Below are 24,053 nucleotides of genomic sequence, written 5' to 3'. Positions count from 1 at the left end.
GCAGCATTTTTTTTTTTTTTGCCCGCGTATGTCGAAGTGCGCACGTCGAAAAACGTCTACAGCATTACATTTGTGCGAAAGCAAGTTGATGAGCGTTGTATCCCCGCCTATTTATTAATCACAACTCATCGCACCGACCATCCCTTCAAGGTATACCTACCACATTGCAGGACTGACTTGTTCAAATTCTCACCTTTGCTTTTGGCTCTTAAACTTTGGAATGAGCTGTAGAGTGACGTTGCGTGTACTAACTAATACGATGCATTTTTTGTCGCTGTTTCTTCTCTGCTGTTTTTGTTTTTTTGTATCATGTGTTATCTGTGAGCGTAGAGTATTGTCCCCCCCCCCCCCCCCTTCCCTTATGTAATACCCCTCTGCGGGTCTTTAAGGGTATTGTAAATAAAGAAATAAATTTTGGTGTCAAAATTATGTGAATTCAACTTCCGAAACCAGCTCAGCATTACATCCACCGTGCGCTTTGCATGTTTCGGTAGTCGACCAAGGCTTCATGATTCGCTCTATAGTGGTTTAGGTCGCTATATTCGGGTGCCCAGCTCCAATCGACCAGAAAATCGCTATTTGAGATGTGTCATAGATAAATGGCAAGCCTTCTTTAGTAAAAAGACTGAAAATTCCGAAAATGTTAAGCGACGAAACAAGCATTGATATCGAATGCTAATATTAGCGTTTTGGCAAACGTTCCCTTTTTTCTTTTTTTTTTTTCATTTTGAATGTTAAACGAACGATTGGTAGTTCGTATGACGCTTCCCTTAATATGTCACTTCATATGGCACCACTCTGCACGGCAGAAAAGGAGTGGCTCTGCCAAGGTTTAAACGGTGTGGTAGACATGTGATCCGCTCGATTCCTGTCAAATTAGCGACTGATTGAGGTTATCCGGGGAGGCAAGCGCGTCAAACAATGGTTTGATGCCAGGTGACTTTTTTTTTTTTTTTGCATTTTTGCAGATAAAAAGAAATAGAGAGAGATGCCGGTTAGGCCTCATGTGGGCTGTACACAGCAAGGCCAACATTACCTACAATACGCGCCTCATAGAACTCAGTTAAAGGACTAGGAATTACCAAAAATTAGATAGTCAACATTTTTTTTTATTTTATCTCTAGGATGCAAAATTAAATTGCGAATTTTTCAAAGTCGTCAACGTCGAAGAGGAAAAATGTGTTTTTGAAACCTAAAGAGTATATGTATTTGCCATGTTTCGCGCTGATAAAATACCGAAGAAGTTTGTGTATTTTCTGATGTAGAATTTAAAATGACTTCAGCGATGATACCAATTACAGCGATGTCATTTTGTGAATTTATAAAGCGGGAAAGCCAACTGAACGAGCTTCTTTCAAACTCCGACGCCAATCCCAAAAATTAAAAAAAACTGGATTCACCTTTGAGCTTGAGACTTTGTATAATCTTGCGCTTTTAGGAAAAAAAAAATCGTCTTTAGGTAATCAATCGCCTTTTAAATCATCTCTATCACGTGCAATCGTTGCCAAAATAATGAGTCTGCCTTTAAGCCATGTAGCGGGGCGCGTTGCGCATTTCCAGAGTTTCATTCTCACAAGTGAGAAAACATTTCGTCCTCACCTTTCTGGAGCTTAAGTATTTGCTTCCAGGAGGCCCGTTACATTTCTTAAAAGCAAATCCCTTGGACCGTGCACTCTTGAGAAAGACTGTACGTAATCCACCCCCACAGGTCGCACTGACGTATCTCTCATGATTTTTTTTTAAATATAAATCTGCAAATACTGAAGAAGGATCACCATATATAGGCATGTGCGGATGTCTAGATTTAAGATCACAATTTCACATGTCCATTCGTTTCCTTTTGAGCGATATTAAACCACAACGAAGACTCACGCTGAGTACCACTTTCATTGAATGTCACGACAATATCTCCGGTAGAGTAAAATACTCTTGTAACTCGGGAAGCATAGAGCGGGAGAACGAAGGAAGGTGACGAGACGGGACAAGATCTGCGGCGTCGCTTTAACCACGGCCATGCCTGCTGTGTGTATGGACCTATGGAGCTAACAAGCCTCCCTTGTCGTAGAGCTCTGCACACTCAAAGCTGATAAAAAGAAGCACTGTTCTGTCATTCTTGCCGAGCGCGCTGTGCAGGTCATGCGAACATTCCGTGGATGAAAGTGGGCTAAAGCAGGTAGAGCGTTTGGAGGCGGCGGCTTATTCCAAACATATCATTATTTCATTCGCTGAAGGCCTGCATCGCAGAAAGAAAGTTGCATCACGCATGAGCGACGAACAGAGAGCGGAAGACAAAAGAAAGAAAGAAAGAAAGAAAGAAAGAAAGAAAGAAAGAAAGAAAGAAAGAAAGAAAGAAAGAAAGAAAGAAAGAAAGAAAGAAAGAAAGAAAGAAAGAAAGAAAGGGTAGCCGTGATTGCCCTATCTGCATGCATAATGTTTCCCGCCAAGGAAGGTACGGTGACGTTCTGGCGTAAAAGTGGTATTCGCGGCGCCAGAAACGTTTTTGTGTGCAAAAAAGCAGCCCTACTCGAACGCGGAAACCTCAGAGCAGAAGTAAACACAGAGATGCCTACCTGTCTTGCAGAAGGGGGTCTGTCTAAAAAATTCCATTTTTTTGTGGAGGGCACTGCATAGGCCATACGGGCAGGTGTTTGAATGTGCGAATCTAAGAGCCCAACAGTAAAGTAGGTAACATCGTCACAGACGGCTAACTGAAGGCCCCCCCATTGTAATAATAATAATAAAAAAAAAACGAAAAGTGACGCAGAACCACTTTACCATCACTAGCACTGTCGTATCACTGCACTGTCATCTTGTATCGGCACCACAAAGACCTGACTAGAGAAATCAAGGAAGCGTGCAGACATCACGGGCGGAAGGTCAATGAGTGAGCAGGCCGTCTATTAGCTCGATTTCGTGGCATGACGGCATGTGGCACTTCTGTTATGTCTTTTCATGTCCTTTCCGTTAGCAGAATCAGATTAGTATATATATATGCTCCTGTTCCGCAATAAACGCAGTGTTGAAAGTAGCGCTCGGCCCGTCTCGTCATCGTCCTTCGTTCGTACCGCGCTATGCTTCCCGAATTACAATGATTTACCAACCTGCCCAAACCTATCCCTTCTGGTAAATTGCGAAGAACGCATATTGCTCCAGCAGTCGCATCTTGCAACAGCAGTGACCTGCAACTAGTTTGTGTGATTCCGGACAAATCTGACAATCAGCGAGAGCTTCAGACTTTACGAAAAACCGTGGGCGACATCCAAGAACTAAAAAAAAAAAAAAAAAAAAAAAAACATTGTTTTAAGGGAGACACTCGGGTAGGTTGCCTGACAACTAGTTTTTGCCTCTAGGTAGGTGGGTGGTCGTTATAGTTTCGTGGTTACCGTGAAGTAACGGACGGCGGTGTAGCTATCGAATAATCTTGTCTCGTATGTTTGTGAAAGGCCTGTCGCTTACCAAATCAGAAGTGTCGAATACGGTGCAATGAGCTAGCTCTTGAGCCGCATGGTCTTGAAATTGTAACAAAACATCTCCGTAACGTGTTCTCTTGCGCACGCGTCTTCTGTATTCGCTGGTACCCTCATCTGTTACAATGTCAAATCAAGCCGTAGTTCAGCAGTCCGGATAAAGCCCCCCCCCCCCCCCCCCCTTTCCATCGCATGTGTAAGTGCTCCTTCCACCAGTTTAGGCAAAACCTTTGTTCACTGTTCGATGCCGATTTTGGTGGCGCCAACGGATGAGCGAGGAACATGCGCATTTTTATCACAGTGGTGCTTCTTGAGTGCCTAACACTGCTGTGTGCTCGCGACGAGTGATGCCGCACCTTCCAAAATTCTGCGCCCTTTCTTCGCCATGCACGGACCAAACATTCTCGCTGGACTGGTACAGGCGCCCAAATCTTTAACTGGCGTGCGCGAGCGGCGACTTTTCTGTGCGTCAGCGCCCTATGACGGAGCGAAGTTGGAAACAGGATGATTCTAAGCGCATGCTCACAAAGCACGCTCAGCTGGACGCGTCGTCTGCCAGGTTGTTCCGTCCAGCTGAGAGTGCTTTGTGAGCATGCGCTTAGCCTCATCCTGTTTCCAACTTCGCTCCGTCATAGGGCGCTGACGCACAGAAAAGTCGCCGCTCGCGCACGCCAGTTAAAGATTTGGGCGCCTGTACATGCCTCTTTTACAATCCATAAGGAGAAAGCAAAACCCGCTTCGGCACCGGCCGCCGCTGAATCCCACAGTCAAGAGGCTAAGTACAGCTCACGCTTCCATTGCTTCCGTCCTGTGAACTAGACTCGGGACTTGCCATGGGTATACGTGCTTGGTCCCATTCCTGGTTCGCCCCCATATTCGGGTTACGCTAATACAAGGGGAGACAAGCGACTCATCGGCCTTTTACGGGACGGATACGAACCTCGGAACGCCACAAAGAGCGGCGAGCAGTTTTCAGCACATGATCTTCACTACTGGCGCGGCATACACTGTCATCTCGCCTCGTAGCTTGCGCGAAGAATTGCCCGAGGAACACATTTTGTTAAATTACTTAATAAAAATAAAAGCACGCACATAACGCTGCTATTTTCCGGCCATTAATTTGTGAATGATAGTCAGAGGGGCAAGTTCTTTTGGGCAGCCTTTTTCTGTGTCTGGTGTCTATCCGAAAAGCAGTCGTCAGGCGCACGGCAGCACTGTGTCCGCGTAGAAGAATGGCACGATATTTTTATCGCTGGACAAGTCTGAAAAGGAGCGACGTGCGGAATGGAAAATGGTATGGGTAACGTTTAGAGACAGCAAGATATCAGAGTGGGTCAGGGAACAAGTGCTTGTTTCCTGGGGTTCCAAAGGAAAGCGAAAGCAACAGAGGGTGGAAGAGTCACGTGGGCGGTTGAGATTAGGAAGCTTGAGGGAATATATGGGAAGGCCCGCTGATCTCCACTAAGGGATGTGTGTGGGGAGGATTAAAATGAGAGGCGAGGAAAGCCTTTCCTGATTTATAAATTTTATTCATTTAAAAATACTTCTGGAAGCAGCACTGTCCGAGAAGGAGAGAAACAAGGTATCAGTATTTTTTTTTTCTTTCGTCCGGAGGTTTGGCAATCAACGCGCGTAAACTGTTCCATTCGAGGTGGAAGGAAGGTAGCATTTTTCATAGTTTGATCCTGCAATGTATGCGCTCACTACTTTGGAGGGGTTGAGTCAGCTTGATCTATGGGGCGCTATAAAAATGAATATATCGCATGACAAACCATGCAGTTGCGACAGAGCATGTTAAAGAATTTCAGCTCGGCAGTCTGGTCTGATGACGTACAGGTTGCAAGTTGAGCCATCTGAGCATATTGGTGTCTGATGAAGTTGACCGATGATCTGATCGAATAAATCTGGTAGAAGGGCGCTGGATACGCCCTATAGTTTAGCAATATCCTTAGTATTAATGGACTCATACTATCGAGGCATGCCCAAGAACAAGTCTAACTAGGAAGCGGTACACTGAATTCAAACTGAACGCTCGGAGTTTTTCATTTCTCCCAGAAATACAAAAGGCTATTAAATGTCTCAGTGCAAATGCTGCCAATATGCGTGTCACCTTTGAGTTTGTTTGCAATAGTTCGGCCCAAATATTAAACCGCCTAAACGTACAAACTGGTCTTGAATGCGTTAATTTTATCAAAGGTTTTTTTTTGTGCTTATTTTCATAATAGTTTTATAAAGTTATTCTTCAACAGCTGTCTTCATACCAGATCGAAATTTCCATTGAACAAATTTTGTTGCGGAGCACTGTTCGTAACAGTATACATGAAACAATCGTCGGCAACTCGACTTTCACACAAGTCATCAATGTTATCGCCAAGCACAGATACTCGTGGCACTGTGGAGATTACTTTGTATCAGTTGATCGCGCACCGTTAGGCGAGGGACCAGCTAACCAAATTCTCAGGAATGCCCGCTGATCTTATTGTCTTGATAAGAAAAATGTGCAACACGCAATCAAACGTCTTTGAGAGATCAGTATATATTGCGTAAGTTTATTCACCACTATCAATGGCAAAAGTGACGTCATGGATGACATATACCTATAAGCTTCGCAATGGTGGACACATTCTTTTCGAAAACCATACTGATAGGCGATGAAGCCCTTTTCCTGGATGTGATAATATATGTGATGTGCTGTGAGCATCTCATTCAGCAGCTTCGGGGCCTATTTCACTGCATCGAATTGTTATTCTTCCTGCCGAAGTTTAGTGCGCACTACGGTGCCCCGCGTGATGACATCTATTTGGGACTCGCGCTTAGCTCGAACCCGCGGTGGCGTGTCCTATTCCCTCGGCGAAAACGACAAACGTACCCCAGTATATTTCAGTAAATGCATATACAGCAAAGTGTATTGGACTTACGTGGGTCGATCATCACGGTGGTGATGAGGAGGGAGGAAAATGTCTCGCTATTTTTATACGCTACAGCTCAGAGCTAGCCGAATCGCTCCCGGCGAATTGGCGTGTGTCACTATGGATCACGGTTCGTTGGTTCGCGGCAACGTCAGTCCATCTGCCACCTCGACATCGTTCTGCGCTCTTTTCGACGAGAGACCGCGACGTTCGTAACGTTGACTGCCGGCAACTAATGCAACTGCGACGAAGACACCGAAGCCAGCCGAACAGGCATCTGTCTCAAGCGTGAATTTCGACGTTTGGTCTGCAACTTCGTGGGATTCTGTATGGCAATGTGACGGGTCCTCGGCATCACCATTACATTAATTTGGTTCGATCTCGACGAAAAATAAGCGCAGTCGAAATGCCGCGTGTTTAAAAACGCAAGGACTGACGTCTTTCTTATTTTCGCGGCATAGCTCGCTTGGGTGACGTTTATACCGCCTCACCGAAGCAGTGCCACAGCTGAAAACTGCGGTGCTTTGCTGAAGGGAAAAAATGATCTCGAAGTTTGTCCCCCTGCTCATCCATTTTAAAACAAACCTCTCATTCATTTATAGCGACGTTCAAATGAAGCGCTAGACGTACAAACTTTTTGTGCAAAAAAGAAAAAAAAGAAAAAATCACCCCCGATGCAAATTAGGAGTTTAATCGCCTGAACTAAGCTTACGAAATATTCAGACACACTTGAACAACGCCACAGAGATCGCGCGGAGATTTCAGTGCGATATTGTACGGGTAACTAGAGCTCTGCCTCACGCTTCTAATCAAACGGTTTCATTCCGAATGTGTTGCATAGATAACGCCCGAACGGCCATGAAAGTTTTGGGCCAGGTTTAAGAACCACAGTTGTAATATGTAACTGATTACTTATATTCCATTACTTGTGATTATTTCAGTTTTTTTTTTTTTTGTAATTTCGTAATCAATTGATTAGTTTTTCGAGTAGTAACGTTCCGGGTAATTCAAATGTTGTTGTTTTCTGTATTTTATTGCCGCCAATCATTTACTTAATTTTTTGCAAAAAGAAAAAAACGCTATAGAGGGGCGAAGCATTCGTTACGTGTCAAATTTTTCGGCCGCACGCACGAATGTGTGCGCGGCGCTCCGTCAGCTTTCGGACGATGGATTCGACCGGCTGGCTTCACACCAGAAGCCGCGTACGATACCCTGCCCCCCCCCCCCCCCCCCTCATCCCCCCCCCCCCTTGCTTCTTTAATATTATAATAAAAAAACCCGCCAGACGATTTTTTCTGCTTTTCAGAGGCTTTATCTGCAGCGCCTTTTCACAGGGCAAAAAATGAAGCGCGGCGCTTCATAGAGAGCGTATAGAAACTGGAACCTAAGCATTGCGCAACTAAGAGCGGGCGTGCAATTTTCGTACGGGATAACACTGCCATAACATCCAGCGCTTGCATTGAGCAAACGTTCAGTGTAGCGGCTGATATCTTCACGAAAAAACGTTGCAAAATCAGCGACGGCAACTTTGAAAGGCGACTCCGATTAACAGCGTGTAACACATTTTTGCATCAAACCCACCGGTTTATTCCAGCTTGAGCGAGTGTGTGCAATGGCAATAAAGTTCGAAGCAAAGTAACTAGCGCAATAGTAATCGATAACAACCCTGTAATTATTCAGTTTTTTTTTTTTTTTCTGGGGCTGTAATTGACCATTGTGAGTCAAATTTCAGATGGCGTAATTGTAATATGTTACTTATTCTCTGTAATGCTCACAAGACTGTTAACAACATTCCAATTGGACATTTTTCGAGACAGGACAGCTTTCGACGGTGTTGCTATCTCAGGAAACTGAATACTGAAGAAGAGCACGTGTGCGGGAGCTTCCGTACGGGGGCGAATTGAGGGGCCAGATGTACTGCGCCGGCAGTAACGACGGAATACGAAAAGCGTGATATGCAACAGATAAACTCCAAGAACTGTTTTCTGAGAGCCGAGCCGATCGATTTCGAAGAAAGTATTTATCCGACTCCTGAAAACAAGCCGAAAGCGGAATCTTGTTTCAAGCAAATAAATACCACCAAAACGACGTTAGCCACTTCACGGAACGACGGAAGGAAGCTTACCTGTGTTCAATTAAGGAAAGGGGGAGGGCTCAGTGCCAGACCTCGGTAGCCAAGGGAGTAATACTGCGCCCTGATAATTTTAATATTCGCGACATTTATTTGCGAAAAATATGGCTCAGTAGGCACATACACAAGGATGCCTACACCTCTCCCATCTCAGTTCTCTGAAAAGCGCGCTTATTGGCATTCACAGAAAAAAAAAAAAAAAAAGAACTACTCCTGAGCCTGTGATTTTAGTTCTCCGGGAATATGCTGGGCTCTCACTTGAGGCCACCGACTTGGGCAGTGACGCCCGCCCTATACGTAGACGAGCCTGTGTCAAGCTTTGGTGCCTCATGGCAGTGGCAAGCAGTACAAACTCAGAGCATTTTCGCCGACAAAGCTTCACGTTCCTAACCTGTCGTCCCAAGCTATGAGGGAAATAAATTTCGGAAGCTAATGATCGGTGAGTGAGGTACGTCACTGAAGCAAAGCTGGACATGTATTCACAGCATTACCTGCGGTGCAAAACTCTGGTACTTAGAACGCACATTTTTAGTCATTTTTGGTCCGCTGCATGGCGATAAAGAATAAGTGTCTGGGGAGCTTAAAGTTGTTCTTGCGATGCATAAGGCGCGAAATCAAGCACTCCATTAAAAGAAGCAGGCTAACGAATCCACGTCATCATTTCTTGCTTCTGTGTTTTCCAACCAGATTTCTTGAGTTGCAGTGGAAGCCGCTTCATAATTACTGTCGGCCAATTCGTTACCCGTGTGCAGCGTGCGCCCCACAGTCATGTCCCGTTAATAGGACCCCCGATAATATGAGAGACTCGAATTGTCAGTGTTCTGCGGCGACATTTTCTGGCTGCCAGGACAATGCACAAGTGATAATGCGCAAAACCGACTGGAGCTCATCCATTTTCGACGCGCTGATACTACAGCGGTGCGAACGAAATCCCGACTTGTCTAAGAAAGTAATTTCTTATCTTTTGTGGTCGACACCAGCGATTACAGTGAGAAAGTGTACAGTGTTCTGCAACTTTATCGAACCCCCGTTTCAAAAGTTCTCCCGCCTCAACCGGAGGCTCATTTGCCCTGAAACTGCGCACAAAGCTTGCGAGTTGTTGTCCTCTTCTTTACGATGTAAGTATGACCACGGTGCTTACTTGGCCGCGCATGATCAGAAATCATAACCGTCTGTGACGAGACTAGGAGCAAAAATGAGCCTCCGGTTGAGGCGGGAGAATTTTTCAAACGGGGGTTCGATAAAGTTTCAGAACACTGTAGATGCCTGAATGATGGTCTTCTGTGTAGGCGTCTAAAGGGGTCATGACTCATGCCACGGTCATCCAATATATCACAGTTTTGCAGTCTGGCAGATAATACTAAACTTCATCATACTACTTTTGAAATTTGAGCGCCCTAGATGCATTCCTTATTTCGAAATAAGTGGCTGAAGATGAGACCGCGAGGCTCCTCCCACCGACAGCGATCGCCATGTTGAAATGCTCGGTGACGTCACAGAGCGACACCGGTCATCGCATCGTCTGCTGCTGTGGCGGCGCCGATAACCCGCCGATACACTGCACTGTGTTCGCGCTTGCTAACGACACTCCCAATAAGTGTACTCGGCATGTTTCTGAAAACAGGACACTGACTGCAGTGAAGCGCGTTTTAGTTCTAGCCCAGGCATCCACCTTCGGTGGGAACCGCCGGCATCATTCAATGGCAGCACTGCTCCCACCGCTGTAAACACCGCCGCGCCGACCGTGCCTTCCGCGCAAAACGTCCGCGCCAGATGGCGGATCCCTTGCGCCAGTGTCAGAAAAGTATGCTAAAATTTTTTTAATGCGAAAGCATTACTTCGCTATGTTCAGATTTCTGTCCACAGGCCATCCGCAGACCACGTCAGCAAAATCGTGTCCGCAGCACTTGCGAGTAATGGAGAAGTGGTAGAGATGAATGAGTGGTTTCGATCAGTAGAGGTGGACGTAATTTTGTTGCCGAAAAAGTAATTGGGCCCATAAGTTAATTAGTTAATTAATTACAGGCAAAAATGTAAGTTGTCCGCAGCAGTTGTGAGTAATTGAGAAGTGGTAGAGGTTAATGAATGGTGTCAATCGATAGAAGGTAACGTAATGTTGTGTCCGAAAAATAATTAGGCCAATAAGGTAATTAGGTAATTCATTAGATGCTAAAATGTAAATTAAAGGCGAAAATGGTCCCATTAGCCAATGGCTTGACGCCACATTTGAATGTATCAAATACTCAAATAGTTAATTAAATCAGTCAATTAAGGTGACTTCACGAAACCTGAAGTCGAGCCGAAAAAGGGCATAGGAAGGGATTGGCGCGCAATTTGAAATTACCGAAGACTAAAATGGGTAAACAGAAGGGAATTAATGTGACGTCACACAACCGGAAGTAGAGCCCAAAAAGGGCATAGGAAGGGATTGGCGCGCAATTTGAAAGTACCAAAGACTAAAATGGATAAACAAGAAGTGAATTAAGCAACTATAAGCAACCAGAAGCAACCAACAGCAGTATCCGTGCTTTCGCATTACTCCAATGCAGATTCTGCAGTGCTCTATAATTTTTTCTCGTAATAATAATAATAGGCTCTCGAAAAAGGAATTTCAAAAACGAATGCTTCTTGTAAAATGCGACCCATACGATGGGAGTTTTTTCTCACAGCCGGTGCGGTTCTCGTATTCTGCTATAGCTGCGCAGATAAGACGTCGCCAAAAATAATGCATTTCCCTTACTACAACACAGTGGGGTTGAGAGTAAAGAAGTTTCATGATCGAGTGCTCCATTTACTGAAACGCCTCGTTGATCTATTACAATGTGCCGTCCGCTGCGGCTTCGATGCGAAGTAATTTAGGCCTATAGAGACGATTTAAGCAGACACTCCGCGTGCCGTTATCCTTCGCGCATCGCTGGCGCCGTTGCTGTAAGCCTCATTAGCTTATTGTCTACACTCATGATGCGGCTATGATCAGACTTGATCAGCGTAAACGATGCTGCTAAGAAAGGACGGCCGGGGTATTGGGTGTCTCGATCTAGTGCGCCGCATATATACACTAAGCTGCTGTGCCGTCGGGCGGTACCCGAAGACTGCATAAAAGCGCCGTCGGACGGCACTATATACATTGCGACTTTTATGTATTGCTTTCGAGACGTGTTTCAACGCACAGTGTGTACGCTGTTCGAGCGGGTCAGCTCGTGCGCCTTTCGTACTCGTGCGCCTACGTGTACCTTAACCCCGCCCGCAGATGCCGCTATTCCCTAGATTAAAAGCGCTAGAACAGAGATCGACGAAAAGCCCAGTTTTCGGTAACCGGCACGACAGCTGTATGGCCGACATACGTTGCTCGTGCACAAAGCATGCAGCAGACGACGCAGCGTCGGCCTATGTCGTCACCGGCTGCGCCGGTTGCCAGATCAGCAAGTTGTTCACGAAGAAACGAAAATATTGGTTTAAAAATATCCGCAGCTCCGATGCAGCTGAAAATTTGAGGTTTAGTTGTTTGGCATATCAGGAATAAGATGCAATGAACAGTGCATGTTCCAAAATTGGTGTCATGACCCCTAAAAGCCTTTAATGACTCATACTGTCGGCGTTTGGTCACACTATAGCTGTCAATGAAATGACGCGTCATGATGACGTCATCAGAAAAATAAAAATCGTCTCCACCGGGAATCGAACCTTCATCCCTTGGATCCCCCAGCCGAGCGCTTTAACCAACTGAGCCACGTCCGGGATTTTTTTTTCTTTAATGCACGGGAAAACTTCCGTTAAAAAAAATAAAACAAAACTTAATTTACTCGAACTTATTCATGTCTCAAGTTTCCGAGCTGCTTAATACGAGCCCGCCTTATCCCTAACCCGACACTGCACCACCATCAAGGCACACACATGCATCTAGGTATGCGGCAGCCAGTTTGGAGGTTCTTCACGTGCAGCGTATACACTCCTCACCTAAACACACTGCTCACGAAACACGGATTTGGACGATCTTGGTGGCTCGGCATGTCTGTCCATCATACGGCTTTTCCAAACACTGAATAGTCCCATCAACACAAATAGATCATAAGGCACAAGAGTTTTTGTCAACGGGTAAAGATCTAATAGTATAGGGTGTAATTTCGATGACCTTCTTAAGAGCTCGCTGTAGCATGTCGCAAAAGAACATAGCATCATGACACAGAATAAAGCAATGATCAACTGTCTTGGGCACGTTACACAGATGGCAATTCGCCGTCAAGGGTACAAACATCTCCTTATCATGAAGAAATGTCTTCACAGGCCATGTCGCTGTGTGTAGTTTGAAAAAGAACGTTTTTGCGGCTGCCTGAATGCACATTCGCCTAACGCGCTTTAGAACACTGGTGTCCAAAAAAACCTCAGATAAGGTTGCCATACAACGGTGTAGGGAACGAAGACTCAGTGAGAACCTGGGTCATCTGCTTTCTCGAGAGGCTATACAGATTATCTAAAGAGAAGCGCACAGTGAGGAAATTTTGTTAGCAACCTCGATTCCCCATAAAGCCTCCTCATGAGCCTGCCCAGTCGGTGCGAATAAGTAAGGAAAATGAGAACTAAGACGCCTATTGAGCACAGCTACAAGAAACGGGTGGTTTGCCGATTTGAAAAAAAAAAAAAAAGAAAGAATAAAATAAGATAATAATAATAATAATAATAATAATAATAATAATAATAATAATAATAATAATAATAATAATAATAATAATAATAATAATAATAATAATAATAATAATAATAATAATAATAATAATAAACAAAAAACAAACGGGAAACTCCACCAGACTCTAAGGGACGGAACAAGTAGTCAAGCCGCACGGACTCCCATTGAGAGCGCCGCACTAATGTTGCAAATATTCTGTGTATTACTTCTATACCTTCCTCCTCGCACAATGCCGGACTTGGACATAAGCAAGCTTTGCAAATAAAGATATGTTACAGACCTGTGTCCTAGCAAACACTGAACCTATCCAAGCCTGTGTTTGTCGCCGCGTAGGTACGACTTGTGAATCCCATGGTAGGCTGCACTGTTGCGAACTTGGTGCAGCGGAACCCCTAGGTACTGAAGAGCGCTACAGTCCCAGTATATGCCACCAAACTGGCTTGGTCTAGTGCCCCAAAGACCCAACCAAAAGCATTTGGATTTATCTAAATGAAGAGTCATGCCTGATACACCGCAGAACTGCTTAGTCAAGTGTAAAGCCTCAAGTACACTCTTTTTGTCAGAACAAAAGAGGGCGACATCATCAGCGTAGACTAAAACCTTAACTTCACATTGAGCCAGAGAGAAACCACGGATAGCGGCGCTGTTAAATATACTGGAAACTATAGCAAAAAACGACTGGAAGACTGGTGGCTTAAAAGCAGAGAAGTGACATAATGTTAGTAATGTAGGAACAAAAATTTAATAAACAGAATGATGGTTTAGTTAACCATTCTAAATCAATAATTAAGATATATGGAGAAAAATGAGCATGATAGCTACTGCTACCACCCAGTTTCAAAGGGGACGCTCCTATATTCCATCCATCCATCCAGACAGAGGGGCTCCAGATGTAGGGCAAACAATGGAGACAGTGGACATCCAGTGGTATTGGTTTCGTTAGCTCCTGGTTAACAATTAGCCTGGTATAGGAGTTTTTATAGCACAGCCTTATGCCCTTGAGCAAAACGTCACCAATATTTGCATATTCCAAGACCGCGAACAAGAAATCGTGCCAAACTTTATCAAACGCCTTCGCCAGGTCAATTTGAATCAGAATTACTTGGCCCCGTCTCATCTGATACTGTTTCCAATACTGAACGTGCAATATTGATATGTGTTTGAATACTGCGGCCTCTGATATACCACAGACCTGATGCGAATCTATCAAGTTCATAATGACCAGTTGCAAACGACAACAATGAACTTTGGCTAACATTTTGTAATCAACATTACTGAGGGAAATTGGACGATATCCTTCAACAGTCTTCAACCGATTAGTATATTTGCTTTTGGGAATTAATATTGTGTGCCCGGAATAGAAAGCGGGAGGCAGGAAACCCACATCGTAAGATGCCTGGAAAACATCCATCAAAACAGGCGCTAGGCAAGGCGAAAATGTTTTATAGAATTCGCTAGTAATACCATCTGGGCCAGGAGACTTCTGGTTCTGACGGCCTGAAATGGCTGATTTAATGTCGTCCAAAGTGATGGGACCCTCCACTACAGCACACTTCTCATCGTCCAGTCGAGGAAAGTTTGGAGTAAGGAATTGTAATCAGAATCCTGATTTGGATCTTCACAACTGCCAAAGAACTTCCGATAATAGTCGAAGAAAGCAGTAAGAATACCAGGAGCATCGCTGTATGTGCAATCACCATACTGAATTTCCAATATTTCTTTCGCAAGAGCATCCTCTCTTTCAACACACAGGGCTCGACGAGAAGGTTGCTCGTCAAGAAACCTTCGGGACCTAGATCTTATCAAGGCCCCCTTATATCTTTCCGTTACAAATTATTGAAGCTCTGCTTTTACGTTAATTCATTTGACATATACATCCGGGCTAACCCTCTCCAGCTCGTGTAGCTCATTTAGAGTGCGTCTATGCTCACGAAAGTGGTGTCTCTTCAGGAAAGCGATTTTTTTCTGAGGCTTAAATTGCCAAGTTTTTGGTCTCCTGTTTAAACAAGTCCCACTTTGGAAAAACTGACAGATCATGGCGTGACCATATGTCTTTCAAACAAGCAGGTACAGCATGCTAAAAGATTTCACCTGAGAACAGACAGTTATTCATCTTCCACAGCTCCCACCGAGGGTGAAGTATGTGCCTACTGTACCTCCTTATCTGAAGAGACACCATACAGTGGTCACTGAAGAAGATGGGCCGCACCCAGTAACCAAAACACACTTGCTAACGTGTCTACAGAAACGTAAATTTTGTCAAGGCGGGCATTAGAGGAAAACTGAAAGTGAGTCAAACGAATACTGTCACTTTTCTCCTGCCTCACATCCACAAGATTATATTCACAAGCCAAATCGATAAGTAATGCAGCACTATAGGGTCATATCTCTTACATAACACTGATCGGTCCTCATCCCTACAAGCACAAATAAAATCTCCAAACAATTTCTGCGATCCGTGCGCAAATGATCAACTAATGACAGAAAGAAAAGCGTTCTATCTTGCTGCTTTACGGAGGCGTAAACACAAATAATTCGCCACTGAGATTGTGAGGTCACAGCATATAAGTCGCCCCCCTCGTCATCTATGCAATAGGACATAGCTGTCATCTCTAGCGTTTTGCCCAGGAATAGCATACACCCTCCGGATAAGCCTCTCGCGTGGCTAACAATAATGTTGTATTCCGTCAAAAACGGCTCGAAAGCACGTCCGGGATAGTGAAATGCCCATCATAATTCTCCTTGTCTACCGTGAGGAAGATAGTTAAAAATAAATACATAAAACCTGTCTCCACTGGGAATCGAACCTTCATCTCTTCAATTCCCAGCCAAGTGCTTTAACCAACAGCGCCACTTTTTTTTTCTTTTCTTTTTTTTTTGGCTCATACATCACAACACAACACAAGAAAAATGATGAACACTGCACATAGCGTTGACGTGGGTTACAACTTGAATGAAACCTTGGCTGACGTAAAGTGGCTAAAACCACTTCATGTGCACAAGCTGCTCAATTATCGATACCCATTCAGGTGCCGGGTACACATTCTTATGGGTTTCCACGAACCTCGCAGTGAACTCGCGGAAGTAGTGGTGTGCCGGCCGCGCATCAACGTAGGCGTGTCGTATATGCCGTGCAATACCATCAGCATCTCCGCGTCGAAAGGGACGCCTTCATCATTTTCTACGGGGTAGGAAACTAATTCCTCGGGGATCTAGTGGCAGGTCTTCTTGTCAGTGTTCATTGCAGTATGTCCCAAAAGAACACTCCTCCCAAATACTCCAAGAAGACGTGCTCGATGGTTTCGGGCTTCGTGCATAAAAAGCAATGGGCACCCCAGAAAACGTAGGAACGTACAGTCTCTTTCCCTCCAAGGTTCCAGTGTGCAGCTTTAAGAAAAAACTTTGTGCCTGGAGTCACATGCATTCTCTTCACGCGCTTTAAAACATCGCTTCCGGAATGAGCACAGTATATGGTGCGGTACAGAGCCACAGGGAAAACTATAAGGTTTTTATATAGTTTTTTTGCGCTTAGCTGTTGCTAAATACTCGCGTGAAAATCGTGCTGGTACGAAATGGCATGTCACCACGACCTCCTCCAGAAAACCAGTAACGCCCGCTTTTATATATTTGGTAGGCACAGTACAAATGTTTGCTTAACCTGATCTGTAGCACAGTGCGTAAAAAAAAGCTCCTTTACATCTCAGAGGAAACAGGAACGATTCACAACCTTCCTCAGGTATAAATGCGACAATCCAAGGCCTCCATTACCAACACTACGGAAGAGGTTTGTACGACTTGTTCTCTCCCATACCGACCCCCACACAAATACAGCAAATATGCGGCGTAACTTTTGCACATTCGCTCGCGTGAAGTGCAGAACGCTTAGCGCATACCACAGTTTACTAATAAAAACGCTAAAAACACAATCCGCACAATGCTTCGAGAAAACATAGACAAGTCCCAACATTTCACCCTCTCCGTCCTCTCCGTCCTTTCGCGCTTTTAAAATTGTAACGGAACGCCAAGGTACTTCGCCGGGGGTTCTAAGCCATTGCATGTTGGCAAAAAAACCAGGTGTCTCTGGCCAAGGACCATGCCAGAATCCTACGCACTTCGCCCAATTGACAGCACTGCCGCTGGCTGCCCAGAAATGCTTTACAATATCCATAGTTTTTAAAATACTCTCATAATCAGTGCAGAGAACATCAACGTCGTCGGCATAAGCAAGGAGTCTCACCTCTGCCGGTTGTAGTTTAAATCCTTTGAACTCGCAAAACGGTTCTATGTATAAGTCAGAGTGACACCCTCTGTGCGTGCGTGCGTGCGTGCGTGCGTGCGTGCGTGCGTGCGTGTGTGTGTGTGTGTGTGTGTGTGTGTGTGTGTGTGTGTGTGTGTGTGTGTGTGTGTGTGTGTGTGCGTGTGCGTGTGCGTGTGCGTGTGCGTGTGTGTGTGTGTGTGTGTGTGTGTGTGTGTGTGTGTGTGTGTGTGTGTGTGTGTGTGTGTGTGTGTGTGTGTGTGTGTGTGTGTGTGTGTGTGTGTGACATTTACGAGTTGCAACATGGCAAACCAAATTTCGCGTGGCACTCGATCGAAAGTTTTCGCCAAATCGAGCTGGAGATTTGCAACGCGCATGTGTAGAGCGTCTCAGCAATCCATGCAGTACGCATCTCACTGTGTGAATATTTGTAAAAATTGACCGGTCTTTAATACCGCACGTCTGATGTGGTCCAACTATGTACTTCATAACCGTTCGAAGCCTTTTAGCCAGTACTTTCATGTATATCTTACAGTTGACATTGATTAAGCTGATAGGCCGTTATTACCTTCATTAATGCGACTCGATCATCTGTTTGGGGATCAGAGCTGAAAGAGTAAACAGGAAAGAAGGCGGCAGACGCTTACGTTCATAAGCATCATATCTAATACCCGAACCAATATATGCGCTATTTCATGCTTAAACGCTTTATAAAAATCGGCGCTTAACCCATTCTATTTCATCGGCGCTGATAGGGCACTCTAATATCCCTTTTGAGTTGTCATCAATTCTGGACATCAAATTCAACAATTTTGCCTTGAAATTAATTGACACTGCTGCACTCAAATAGGGTTTTATGGCAAAGTCAAAGCGTTCACGATGTCGCTTCTTTCTTTCATGATAACGCCGTCATGCTCGATTTCAGAAATCTACTTCTTGCTGACCCACTGCGTTCCATCGCGAGGGTTCTTTTAGTTGGCGCCTCATCGGATATCACTTTATCTGCTCTTGCTCGAATGAACGCCTCGCGATAACGTTCGATGTCTATCTGCTCTAGCTTTTGTTTGATTTCACAGATGTCAGCAGGGAATGTGCTAGGAGCTATGCTTTCTTCATTTATTAGCATTTGCAAGGTTTTGCGCAAGTTTGCCCCCCATATTTATCCTTCTTTTGTTTTATGGCACTGGCCCGTTCTAAAGCCTTCATTTTTGTTATTTGTTTGAAGGCTTCCCATTGTTCGCATACCGCTGTGGCTGTGTCGTTTTTAATTTTTTCAAGCATAGAGGACACTTGTTCTGTGAAAGCATCATCATCTAAAATCTTCGCATTAAGTTTCCACAGTTCCCGCGTGAAATTTTCCTTTTTTGCCTTATTTCTAATGTAAACTTCATGCTTTAATGGAGCTTCCAGACAGGTCCTTGCGGTTCGCCACAATTAACGTTCGAGGGCTTCAACGAGGAGGAGACAACGGCAGTTATAAAGATTGGCGGTGGAAGAAGATTTAGACCTCCTTGCCGTACAATAGACAAAAATAGATGGTGATTCCGAGATTGAGAGTATGGTGGCTCCCTTTCACGTCGAGGTACTACGCCTGTGTGAGTCAGGCTGTCGGGAGATCCGCTGTGCACCTTTGTTCCGCAACATTCGGGGCTTGAAATCCAGGCCGTGAGAACGGGCTGTCGAGACGCTTGATTGTATGTGATTTTGCTTTTGGCTCTGTAGAGTGGCGAGTGGCATGCTTGTATGCTTGAAATGTATACCCGGTGATAAACGACAGGTTTTTTAGAGTTTCAAAATTTTTGCGAGTGCTGACCGAAAGTTTGTACTGATGGGAGACTTTAACTGCGTACTATCGCGCGCGTGATAAAGCGAGCGAAACGCCGCGCAGAGACGCCAGCACAGCAGAGTTGAACAAAGTAATTCACTGATTTGGGCTCGAAGACGTGGCGGAATTCGTGGTAAATGAGCAGTGTGTAAGCTTCACGCATTTTAAAGCAGCAAGTCACGCCAGACTAGACAGAATATACGTGTTGGTCGAAATAATTGTATTTTGTCGAGAATACCAAGTGGAGTCTGTTTCGTTCAGCGACGAACTGTGACAGGCCCAGGGTCGTGAAACGAACATCATAATTCTCCTTGTCTACTGTGAGGATGATAGTAGCGATGACAATGACGCTGAAATTAGTGATAATGACAATGACGACATCAGCAATGATAATGACGGTGCATTTAGTTGATAATGAGAGCAAACGTGATGCACCGTGTGCACCAGCAACGCTTAGGCGCATTCCCATTTCTGCAGTGTGATTCCACAGCGCGCTCAAAATTTTTTCGACATGAAAGCACTTCAAACAATATCTGCGCATCATCGCGATTTTTCTAACGATCGCTACCATTTGCGTTTAGGTACAGGAAAAAAAAATATATATATATATGTTGGTTACTGCGTAAACCTGTAATATTTCATTTACTTAGTGCAGTGCGGCAAAATTTTGTGGCACAACTTTTGAAGTCATTAATATAGGTACTGAGTGCAGAGTAAAGACGGATATGATGTAATAGAAGAGACATCTGGGCGAGTTGGTATGGTGACATGATGGAAAAACAGCGCTACAGACGTGGACGGAGGTGAAGAACAAACAGGACGGGCACTGATACAAGAAATATACTGTAATAGAAGAGACATCTCTGTAGCAGGAAAAGAGGGGGCGAACATTTCTGGCAGAAGGTTCCATTGCTGGGGCAGCGGCTTGTCTGGCGTCGTCGCCGCCGCATAAGATGGCAATATCTGGCTTCTTTTGATCAAATCAGGCAAGTACCCCAGACAAATTTTGTATTAAAAAATAATAGCGACAAAATGCCCTTTCTGTGCAAAAGTTTAACTGCGGGGATTCCGCGGTTTAGCTGGGAGAAGCATTCTACATCGCGCCTCTAATTGTGCAACGCGCTGTATATTGGATCGAGGCGCGTCACCATGAACACATGTTTAAAACTTGCAAAACAAAGACAGCGTAAATAAAAAAAAGCAGCGATCATTTTGTAATTGATCAGTCAATGAAGCAAACCCACAGTAAAGCAGGGGCCCTATTCTCGACAATTCGCCATTTTGTTCAAATTGTGACGTACGCGTTACGTGTGCAGTAGGACGGTGACAGGTTGCGTAAGCACAAAATCGGGTTACGCGCATTCTGAAGAAAGAGAAATAAAGTGACAGAAAAATCGCGCCGTCGTCTGCTACTATTCGCCGCGAGATCGACCTAGAGGTGGCGACACCGTCACTCGGTAGTGTGGATCGGCAGCCGGCGGCGCTCGCAGAAACGCACGCTGCGTAGGTCTGCTTCCGAGTTTACGGCGGGTTTGTTGGCGATGAAAACGTGTCTTCTGCAGTATTTCCGCAATATTGCAGAAAGAAATCCAAGGATTTCGCCAATGCAGCAGAAGGAGAGCGGATTTTAGAAAAACAAAGCACGCAACCACCAGTCTTCTAGATTTACTTTGCACGTTTCTTGCGCTGTACCGCGCTCACGCGCCTAATGCTTGGGCCTGCCTAATGACAGCTTTGTTTTTCTTATCGACTTTTAAACAGTTTTCGCGTGTCTCATGCGAGCGAGACCGGCGAATTTAGTGTCAAGCCCACGCAGATACAAGGTTCGTGCTGTGACCTGCAGTAATTTAGATTGAATCGAGAAAGCCTGGTTCATTATATCGTACTTGACTCGAGGATTAAGCAGGTTAAATGTAGCATTGGCAGCGCACTGTATGGCGAGTTGCTTTAGACTGAGTGCACATCAACTCTGGCCCAGACAACCACGCACAAGTATTTCCCAAAAATGAGATCACGCCGACACCATACAGGAAACCTCGCCGCACTGGAAAGCTGATTGTTCACGTGTACAGCGCTGAGTGGATTGAATTTGCCGAGATGCTTTTTGCGGCCACTGTCATAGAATGTGATAGTGTACTGACGCATGCGCCACTAACTGTAAATGATTTCCTGAAACCGAGGAAAGTATAAGGGATTTCTGATGTGTGTGGTGTTAATATATAACGGTAAATTAGTAGTGTAATTATTTTGTTTTGCAATGCGAATAAATTTCACCGTATGAGAGAACTTTTACACACTTGACAGAATTTACAATAATCAGCGATTAATTTTCAGTAACGTTAAAGTGCAAGCTACGAATTACTCGCTGCGAAGACATCGTTATAAACTGCGCATGGGCACTGTCCTGTTCTGGGAAGCAATTTTACAGGCTGAAAATTTCTTTATCACTAATTATTTAGCAGTGACTAAATCTTATGCGAAGTAAAATATTAGGGTTGCTTCCGAAACAGATGCCGGATATAAAACTATTCCGAAAGAAATGGAGGCCATCTTATCATGGGACTATAAAAATGTATTTATCCGCGAACTAAACACTGATATTTAAGCCCGCATGAAGCTGTTTTACTCCCCTTGTCAGAAATGACGAGTTTTGTCAGAAGACAGCACTTGGACGAAAAGGGATTATAATGATTATAATAGGCTACCAGTAAAGTACATTGATCTAGGTGTATTATGTAATATTTAGGGTAACAATTAGGTGCAGGGAATATGTTTACCAAACATTCGAGCATTTCTCTAAAGCAAAATGTGCTCACTAAAACTTTTGTGGTTGAGGGTAGCCGAAGAAGGGGTAGGCAGCGAATGCGATGGTTAGATGGCATCCTCGAGGCACTGCAGATGAAGTTATGTGATGTTAGAAAGATGGTGAAAGACCGGAAAGCGTGGCGTGACATGGTCCATAGGGGCACGAAGAGTCGGACACGACTGAACGACTGAACTGAACTGAAAACTTTTACGGATGCACTGAAGCCTTCAACAAAAAAAAAATAATAATAAAATGCATATTGGCCCGGATTTAACGCATGAAAGCGGCATCGGCTATGACGGATGATTGCAGAGGCTGGTTTTGGTGTCTTCTTTTTTTTTTTTCATTATTAACACCACATTTACCACGTGAGATTGTTTATTGTGCAGTCAAATCCCACAGCAGGGGAACGCCTTTCGAAACGGTTGTGATTGAATCCCCCGTTCTCGAAATCAGCAGTCGAGCACCCTTACCATTGAGACACCGCGACAGAGGTTTAAAAGCAAAAAAAAAAGCAAAAAAAAAAAAAAAAAAAAAGAAACTAACACAACTCTATCGTGCATACAGACGGCATAGTAGGCATACAGTGGTCTGTTCAAACTGCATTCTGCTATGAAGCAGTCTGCGGTGGCATATGTTTCAGTATCTGCGGTATTCCAAACAGAAACGGGAATATGCGATTTCTGAGCGTTTGCATTAACTTTTATTGACGGCAGCGACCTGTGTTGCTTTGACACGGCGGTAACGACAGTACCACTTCGTTTGAGACATTGCATGTAAAAGGATCTCAAGTGCCGAAGACCGCGATGGATGATGTCCTTATCCAAGCATGACATGCTCGATACGGACAAGTATATATTTTTTAATGAAGCGTGGGGTTATAGACTGTTCATATTTATTTTGCAAGAGGCACATAGGTAAGCAAAAGCCCACAGGAACCGCGAAACAAACAAACACTCCTGTACACGCCGCATGCGCGCGCGTAAATCACTGCGGGCTGGCACGCGACGCGAAAACTCATCCACATTGAGCAGGTTTCGCCGCTGAGCCGCAAGGTGGCGACTCTGCTCGATCTCGAGGCCAATATATTGGCGCCAAGTATGAAAAACGACGATGCTCCTGCAGATACCGATACACTGCGGTGCATTCCGTGATTCGGAAGCCTCGGGTTGCAGTGAGGCGAGTGAAGTATGTTGTGGCGTTGCGGTATCAGTGTGTGATGACATACTTGCGGTCGAACGTTTAGCATCAGCTACACACGGAAAGGCCGCGCGAGTTTCTGCTGAAGAGCAAGAACGGCAACGGAATATTCCCAGTGGTGCAAAATGGGAGTGGAAAGTCTCATTGCTGTTCATAAGCGCCGATGACCTCTCATGTTCACTTTTCAGCACTTTTAAATCCAGGAACTAAAACGTTTAAGGACTTGGTCGTAAACAGGAAGAATCGAGATTTCCAAAGTAGCTCCAGCACTGACGAAGAGGCGCCGGAACAGCCGGCATTGTCCACGTCTGAGGACAACGCTCGCAGTCTCAAAGTATCAATTATAATTACTGTTAGGTACTGGCTGCACTACCCATCTTTTTTAAAAAGCCGCATTATGATCAGCTACCGTCAGGTGACCAAGTTAGCTTAAGTTTCTAACATTGTTTCGGCATGAGTTTTTTAGAGCGCAGAAAGCAGCGCAGAGAGAGAGTGATGAAGGGAGACAGAGAGAGGGAAAGAGAGTCTTCCATACCCACACACATGAAGTAGAAGGCCTTACACCTAGTCGGTTAAATTTTCATGCGCTGGCGTGCGAAAAGCTCTTGCGAAACGGACAAGATGTCCCAGAAAGAGAATGAGAAAAAAAAAAAGAAAACTGAGTAGCAAGAAGGTTAATTAGGCGATTCCCAGGGTACCATACACGTGTAGAAGGCGATAAACGGACAATAAGGAAAGAAAACGTAAGCTGACCGAGGAAATCGTGGTATGGAGCT

At 44.7% G+C, this 24,053-nt stretch overlaps 1 long non-coding RNA gene across 1 annotated transcript in view; it reads left to right on the top strand.

The window, feature by feature from the left end:
- Positions 1-4,160: 4,160 nt before the first annotated feature.
- The window catches only part of LOC146205588 (uncharacterized), a 76,697-nt gene continuing 56,804 nt past the window's right edge, over positions 4,161-24,053 (top strand). The window contains exon 1 of the long non-coding RNA XR_014704214.1: positions 4,161-4,246. This is a non-coding gene — a long non-coding RNA (uncharacterized LOC146205588). The remainder of the gene's footprint in view (positions 4,247-24,053) is intronic.

This window comes from Amblyomma maculatum, chromosome 1 (genome assembly GCF_055883805.1).
Source record: "Amblyomma maculatum isolate TAMU_Amacu chromosome 1, ASM5588380v1, whole genome shotgun sequence".
Lineage (NCBI taxonomy): Eukaryota > Metazoa > Arthropoda > Arachnida > Ixodida > Ixodidae > Amblyomma > Amblyomma maculatum.
This window is presented reverse-complemented; position numbering and strand designations above follow the sequence as displayed.